Source organism: Neopelma chrysocephalum, unplaced genomic scaffold, assembly GCF_003984885.1.
Source record: "Neopelma chrysocephalum unplaced genomic scaffold, ASM398488v2 Primary Assembly neopelma1_24, whole genome shotgun sequence".
NCBI lineage: Eukaryota > Metazoa > Chordata > Aves > Passeriformes > Pipridae > Neopelma > Neopelma chrysocephalum.
In genome coordinates, this window is record NW_020897693.1 from 724,935 (window position 1) to 733,497 (window position 8,563).

At 36.5% G+C, this 8,563-nt stretch overlaps 1 long non-coding RNA gene across 1 annotated transcript in view; it reads left to right on the plus strand.

Annotated features, from left to right (window-relative positions):
- The window catches only part of LOC113974865, a 32,389-nt gene extending 26,032 nt beyond the window's left edge, over positions 1 to 6,357 (plus strand). The window contains exon 4 of the long non-coding RNA XR_003536665.1: positions 6,160 to 6,357. This is a non-coding gene — a long non-coding RNA (uncharacterized LOC113974865). The remainder of the gene's footprint in view (positions 1 to 6,159) is intronic.
- The last annotated feature ends 2,206 nt before the right edge of the window (positions 6,358 to 8,563 follow it).

The following is an 8,563-nucleotide window of genomic DNA, read 5'->3' on the forward strand; positions in this document are numbered from 1 at the left end:
AACTAAGGGTCTGTTGAGGAGTTCTGTGGTCCCCTTTCGAATATAGGGGAACACCTGTGTGTAATTCATTGTGATCTTAAATACAGTATCCTACAAAAGTGATCCACAAAGCAAAGAAGAAATATCTTTTTCTCTCTCTCTCTTTTTTTTAATATATTAATTTAGAGCTGTACTTTTTGTTCCTTCCTGGTACACAAAAAGGACTGAAAAATTGAAGGTTTAGAATGTAAGGTACTTCATATTAGTAGTACAGGTGCTGCCTACTTGGACTTTTTTGGAAGCCTTGGTGTCCAAAGAAATAATGCAATGGAATTATCAGTGAAAATTTCTCACTGAAATCCAATGAGTCAAAAAGATTTTTAGTCATAATTTCAAATAATTATTGTTTAGTTTTGGCTGGTAGTTTACTGAAATCAGAAACAGAAGCCTTTAACAAAGCTTCTATATCTCTACTCCACTACAAATTAATTGGGGCACAAATCTGAGTACTTGAGTAGTTTGTATTGTGGAAGAAGGAGTGAACAGACTACCAAGTTCAGAAATATCTACACTTTTTTTAAAAAGTAATCTATTAAAAAATTTAAATATTTCCAACCCTGTTGCCTTCCATATGTATCAGAATAAAGAAGAGAGAAAAAACCTTATTTCTTACATACACACACACACACACACACAAAAACCTAACTCAAAAGCCTCCAGTAATATTTTTCAGTTCTATACTGGTCCCAGGTGATGCCTTTCTTTTAGATAGTCTTGCAGTGACAGCAAACCTTTAACTGAAACACATCTTTCACTGAAGGCTTCCTCATAAAAGGCTGAAAGAGATAACACAGAAAGAAGATGGGCTGTCAGGAAAATTGATGGTGGGAAGGAATCTCTCCTTTTTTCTTTCACTGAGCACAAACAAAGTGCCTGATCAGTAACTTAAACACTTCCTACTGTTCTAGTGCTCAAAAGTGGCCTGTGCAAGGTAAATCAAATTAATTACATCTAGCACTTCCCACAATGAAACAGCAACCCCACTCAAACAGAAATCAATGAATGGTGGTGCTGTAGTTGCAACACTGTTAGAAGGCATTTTAAAGTTTAGTTGTGTACAGCTGCAAGAAAGGGGTTTTCTTCTTCCCCTTCACAGGCAGAGTGAAGGCAATTATTCAGGTTTTCTCAGCTCAATGAAAATGGCACATATGTAGTGGATGGTAAAGCAATTTTAAGGACAGCAGTAGAAGTGATAGAAGCACAAAAAACCTGCTGTTTCATTGGGGGTGGAGCGAGGGGAGAGAAAGTGTGGACTTTTTTAGTGTATTTTTTGGTATAGACTGGGCTCTGTGCTGTGATTTTTGCTTACATAATATTTTAGTGTCCCCTTGTCACTCTTTTCTGAATAGGATCTGAACCCCATCTTGCCACGTGCTGTTAATATTAATGACCACATCCCTGCTGTGTGAGTAAAGTGAAAACAGCAAAGTTAACAGGCAGAATGCGTACAAACTAGTCTGAAAAGGCTCCAAATAAAGCTGCCTGCCTCCATTTGTATGTGTGTGCATGTGAGCACTCCATGTTCATTAAAAGCTGCTACTTTTAGAAAGAAAAAAAAAAAAAGAGTTATCCAGGGGAGTAATACTGAGATAAATTTACTTATAGTAAATATGGTCATGAGTTCCTGCTCGTTTCAGAGTGAGGTCTCATTTTCTGATGTACTCTCATATTTTTGAAAATACCTCTTAACAGTCAGAATGTGGGGTTTGCTGGTTATTTCCCTTGGAAAAGGCTGCAGAGAAAACTGAATCTACTGTGACTAAGAGATACAATTCTCATCTTTCCCTCCTTTTTAGTGTTATATCTTCAGACATTGGTAGAAACAATGTGCATCATGAGGAGTGGAGAGCAAGCTCTGTAGAGTTTCAGATTCTTGTAGTGGATCTCAGCTTCAGCACTCAGCAAGCTTGAACTGAATAAAATCCCTGTTGGTCAGGCACTGTGCCACAAATCATGCAAAAGCCAGGCTGCAGCAGTCACTGCAGGCAGGAAAGATTATCCTGAATCTAATTTCTCTTCCAGCTCCTACTGTCCTACTTAGAACACTGGGAAATTGATTTTCCAGCTTAGCCTCCAAGGGGAGGAACTTTTCCAAACTGATGTCTCCCAAGATAGAACAAAGTCAATTGATTAACGGGAATAATGCACTAATAAAAGTAGATCTACAGGGTGGCTTAAAGGCATGAGGTGTCTCCTTTCAGGCTCAGTCTTCTGCATGAGAAATAAGAAGCAGGGTGTGTGTGTGTATAGGCAGATGAGGTACAGATGGGGCTGTCTGGATGTTATCCAAGCCAGGTGTTCTGTCTCCTGCCTTCTCTGCCTTCCTCTTCTTATTGGGTTTATCCAGTCCACCCTACCAGCCTCAATATGCTGTTTATTTCTAGGGTATATCTCAGATATTTTCCTACAAATACCATTTTTTGGTAGTCCAGGCCTTCTGAGGTTTTTCTTTAGACCACATCTAGAAGTTTGATGTAACTGGAATAACATTTCTTCTTTACCTTAGGAGTAGCTTACTACATATTTACTATATATCCTTCCTAATAAGGATAGACAAACTGCTAAATTTGCATCTTTTTCAAGAGTGGTAACTCTGAGACATTTGCAACTTTTGTCTTATTTTGAGTGCATATGAGCATTTTAAAGGTGCTTGTGTGAGTAGCTTTTCCAGTCAGAGGAAAGGTTTCTCCAAAGACTAACTTTGATGCTTGGAGATCATGTCTGTAGTATAACTCTCCTCTCTGACTAAAACACAGAGCTAAGTCATGCATTAAAGAGAGCCCTTTTGAATACAGCTCTTCTTTTATATTTTACTGGATGTATAATCATTAAAAATTTATGTTATTAGTATTCCTCACCTGAGTAGCCACCTATCTCTCCTTTGTCTTTCTAGTGGTACAAAAACTCGATACAGTTTCTCCTACATTTTCTGGTTATTGTTTATTGGCTACTTACCCCTCACCCTAAACCAAAATCCATCTGAAATATACCTAGGGAAAAGCTCAGTTCTGTAGCACTACTTAGTAGAACTTTGCATCATCTCAGTGTAAGCATATATCCTGTGGGCATCACCACCTCTCCTGCAATATGCTAAATTAATTTTTTCTAGTCTCAGTGGACTAGATTCAGTTAAAGATTTGAATTGTTCTACTTTTTCGTAGACTATGTAATACTAGATGAGATAAAATATTTTGTGTTAGGTCCAAAAATGAAAAGACAGCAGGATTCCTGTCAGATCAATATTATCATTTCTGTTTGCTTGTCCTTTTTTTTATGGGGGAAAAAGGAAAGAAACAGAAAGCAAATCTTGTTCCACTCCTCCTATATATAATCTTATCTAAAGATGAAATAATTTTGTTTAGTTGGAAAAAGATGAGTAAAATACAGTTACAGGATAGACTTATTTACTTTTTTCCCCTCAAAAATGAAGGATTCCTCCTCTAGATGTTGATTTTTAAAGACTTTTACATGTTTTCTTGTTCTTGGTAGACCAATTTGTAAAACCCATTTTAGAGTCTCAAAGTTTTAATTTTTAAGAATAAAAATAACAAAATTACTTTGGTCTTCTCCTAGTTAATACTACAGAAGACTAAAGATATGAGTGTTTGGCTAATCCCAGCATTTGAAATTCTTACTCTTAGCTGAAGCCTGTTAATGGTGTAATAATGTTAATAAACTGTGCAAGAGAAAACTTAGTAAGACAGAATTCTGGTAGTTGCTGGCATCTTTGTCAGTTTAGATATGCTCAGCATCTTGTTTTGCTTTATCTAAACACAGTACTTTAACTGTAGATAATAGAATAAAATGCAATAATAAAGTTAATGGATAATTTTGTGGGAAAGATTTCTGTTTAACCACAACTCTTAAACACCGTTCTCTTTTTCAGCTCTGCCTAAGTGAAGAACACTTCTTAGTTAATTACTGTAAAAATTCATTTTTCTTTTCATTTTGTGCCATGTTCCATTTCAATAAAGTTTGTTTTATAGTTCAGGACTCCAGAAAAGGAACACTGCTGTCTGAAATGCAGGTTCTCAAATGTAGCTGAACTGATGATTCAATTCCAGCAACAAATCTTGGCCCAGTCACTGATCATTGACAGGTTTCATTTGCCAAGTGCAGTGTCTTCTGCAGTAATTCATAGTTCTTAGTTCTTCCCCATGTTTTCATAAGTTATGGAAAACAAGTGATGTATAAACAGAAGATGTCATATATCTCACAGGTCTGTTTCCTGCCTCTGTGCTGTGGTTATGAACCCAACACAAAATGCACTGACACATCCCCTGTTCTGTCCAGGGTGAAATGGGCCGCCCTCTGTAGCAACATGACTTTGGATCTTCCTCCACTGTTGAATCCTTTGGGGATGTATTCTCTGCAGAGCATGAATATATGCAGGTCTTACACTGTCTTTAACACAACATTTAATTCCTTCCATCTTCCTTGTTTACTCACGGGAAAAGAGCACAAGTGCTCTGAGGTTCCCTTTTTGCTGTTAAGCTTACAACCACTAAAAGTGATTTTCGTATTACTCCATGGTTGATTTATGTGTAGACCTTTTTATTGTGTAGCAGTGATTTTAGGGGCATGAGTCCTTGTGTAGAATCAGGGGCAGAAATGAGTGCATTGTATGTAAGAACAGCCCAGCACCCTTACAATTAAATCCGTGCCGACAGGACAGAGCAGCATTTAGGCAATGGCTGATCTGTAAGACCAGGAGGAGAGACTGTTCTTTCTGTTCTTTGTGTCAGAACAGGGGACATATTTTGACTTCAGTCAGAACATCTCACAGTGGCTGTCATAGCAAATTCAGCTGGGCATAGCAGTGAGGGGGGGTGTCTCATGATAATTTTGTCTTTGTGCAATTGCCAGTACATTAAAATTCCTCCAAGTCAGTTCTACCCATGACAGTAACTGCTAAGTAACTGCTAAGCTTCACCCACAAGGTTTTTCATCTTATTTTTTTCTCCTGTCCAGTTGAGGAGGGACACTGAGGGAGTGCTGAGTGGGTGTCTGACAGCCAGTGTGAAGCCCTAGCAGATGAGCAGGTTGAAAGTTGGCTTATATAAGACTAGTGATCCTTTGCTTTAACCTGAGATTGCCTTCGTACTTTTGACCATTTTAATATTTAAAAATATTTCAGTTACAGACGCCTCACTGCAAACGCCTGAACTTTAAAACTTTCCTTGTGAAAAGTTTCCACATATCCACAAATCTTGCCATTGCTGTCATACTTAATGTGTGAGTTTCCACAACTTCCCTGAGAGAATAAATGCTTCAGACAATTGGAAAGTGCCTATGCCCTGGTTCTTCAATTTTGTACTTTTTTGGACATGACAGACCATAACCATATGAGTCAGTGAGATAAAGATGTTCCAGTACATCCTATAGAGGAACTAGAGAAATAACACCGACTTGTCATTCCAAATAAATTGTCCTAAATGATTACTTAGGGGGTGAGAAGAAACAAGTTCACGCTATTTATTGGAAAAACAACAATATAAAGAAAGAGCACTGAAGGATCATTAGGTTGTGTCATACTGTGAAGGAAAACTAGGAACTGAGTTGTCTTCATATGTTCAGCATTTGGCAGATAATCGTTCTGTGATTCTGTGGTTCTTATGACAGCAGGGAAGTCATTGTATCTTGATTCCCATTCCCTTTTATTTGTGTGGATCTCTGCTAAGGAAACCCCTCTAAATCATGCTCATTCAGGAAACACTTTAGTCCAGTGGTCACCCTGGTATTGTATAGTCAGCTATACAGAGATGGATTTAAGCCTCTAATGCAGTGTTTTCCTGAATTCAGAACAGTCTCAAACCACTCTCAAAATGTGGAGTGAAAATATCTGACAGCAATGTGGTTTTCTGATTCAAATCCTCAATCAGAGGCTGTAACCTGATTTTTTTGAATTATTTTAAAATCTTAGTCTATTTCCATCATGACTTTAATGTTTCTTCCCCCTTTTAATCCAGATGGCATTCCAGTAATTTTGTGCTTTTTTTATATAAACATAATAATTGCGTGGCATATAATTTATAAATATTTTCTTATATGTATAGTTTTGCGTCTATATCAGACAGATATTTAAAAATAAACATGAATTGTTTATCCTTGTTTTTCCAGATGACATCAAGCATCTATAGAGTGAATGTTGCTCGTCATTGCTTGCTGAGTATGTGACAGAGTTGGACGGAGGAAGAACTGAGATCAGATTCCTGATCCTAGACCTGTTCCTAGGCCTTTTCATCTGAAAGTCCAAATTTACACTATTTCCTATGGTTTCTTTTGCTTGCAGCAGAACGGAGAGCTTGTTGAAAGTATTTTCTCATTATGGACTTTGAGTGCTATTCTCAAAATTAGTACTAATTTGAATATAAAAATAATTTTTGAAAATTGAAGTAATGATTTTAAAATTAATACTGATTTTGAGAATAGCACGTGCAAGGTGCTGTGAGTGGCAGTTCTGCAGCACAAAGGAGAATGGGGAAATAAACTGATTAGTAGCAGTTCTTCAGGAATGGATTTTGGTGTTACAGTGGTAAATTGAATGTGACTCTGCAGTTTTAAATTATTGCAAGAAGTATAGGAGCCATGCTGGGTTGTATTTGAAAATGACTGTAGCCTAGATGATGTGTAAAATAATGTCTGCTTTGCACAGCATTCTTAATGCCACAGTTATGTCTGTCTTACTGTATTTTAAAAAGAAAAAAAGAAAAAAAGGACCATCTGAAGAAAGCTAAAGAGCGAGCCAAAAAAGGTTAGAAATCCAGACAAGATATCATAGGCCTTAATGACCTGGAACTATTTAGCAGAAGGACAACATAATTTGTTCTCCATGTGGCTGAGAGAACAAGAATTATGATGCTTAAATTACAGCAAGACAGATACATGTAAATATTAACAACTTTCTAATGGTAAAACAGCAAAGCAGATTTTTGAATCCTAATTCTCAGAGGTTTTAAAGTCAAGTTAAATAAATACCAGTTTAGGAAGGACTTGGATATGACACGTATTTGCTTTGAAATGAGGCTGAAATAATAAATGACTTCTCAAGACCTTCTGTTTCAGACACATTTTCTATGACTGGAATTCAGCAGGAGCTCCACTGAAATGTAGCAGCTGAGTCAGTAACCCTTGAACAGAAAAAGATCCACTGTGTTCTATTACTTTCACTACCTTTGTCACCATATATCTGAAACTCTTCAGTTGTAATTTCTTTGCTTCCAGAGAAATAGTTAATCTTTGTAGCCAATATTACTTCACAGTGACATGAAACTGCAACAATATTGTGTTTTTGTTGCTAAGATGTAGAGACAGCTTGCTTTTTTTCTCAAACAAAAGCAAAAAGATTTAAAAATGGCAAATAAGTGTCAAATAATTCTGTCTCAGATCATTAAATGAAGATTCAAAGATAATAATCTTAATATCAAGACAAAAATTACATTTCATATCAGACTTCTTGCTCTTGAGAGCATGCTTAATATAGAGTTAAGTTAAAGTAATTGAGGAGAATAAAGTATTTGCATAATTATATTCTGGAAATTGTTGTTGATCAGTCCGTTGAAATCTCCTGGAACACACAAATACATTGCTTTGTGAACCTGCTATTCCCAATATTACCTGTTTCATCTAGAGCAAATCTCATTAATACTACCAGTAAGTATGGGAAATATTGTCTGATGTACTTTGAGATTAATTATACTTGTGGCAATCTCTCCTTTATAAGAGAAAGCAATTCATTCAAACAATAGCAATTCTTTCTGAATTCACTTCAAATGTCGTTATGATAGAATGCAATTTTGGGAATAATGCAAATGTTTCAGTAGCTGGAAGCTATTTTGTTTTAATGAGGTATGCTCTAACATACCTCATATGCTCTGCAGTTTCTACCATTGGCATGATAAAGTAATACAGAGACAATGAATATGTTTAAATTTAGTATTGGTGTAATTCATCTGATGCTAAAGCTAAATTTAGCTAGTTGCTGTATTTTATTTGTGCAGATGACTCAAAAATAGTTTTTTTCTGCCAAGTTGTACCTTATAAAGGTTCAGTATCTAATTTTAATTTTCTTATAGCCATAATCCCTATGTTTATTGTGAACAGGGAGAGCTTGATGTTGTATTTCAGGAAGGAGAAAGCACAGTTCAATTATGTATGTGATCCAAGCCAAAACCTATTTGCTTACCAGGAAGCTGAAAAAAGAGGAACTGGTAGCTGTAATAACAGCTTTAATTTTCAGAAGCTTCTTGTCTGTATGCTGAAATTTTTCCTGTTATGCCCTACTATTGAGGACTAACATGCCCTTCTTTTCCACATGTAGTGCAATCTTGTTTTTTCCTGCTGACTGGGGGATTTATGTGACAATACAAAAGAAACAATTTAGCTTAATTGTGGATGTGTATTTCACTGGTTTTCTCTTGGCTGATCGTACCCAGAGATGATGGGAGTTGTGGTATTCTAAGCAGGACTTGTTTGGGATGAACAAAACTATGTCATGGGTGTATGATCTTGAGGTCTTCTCTGG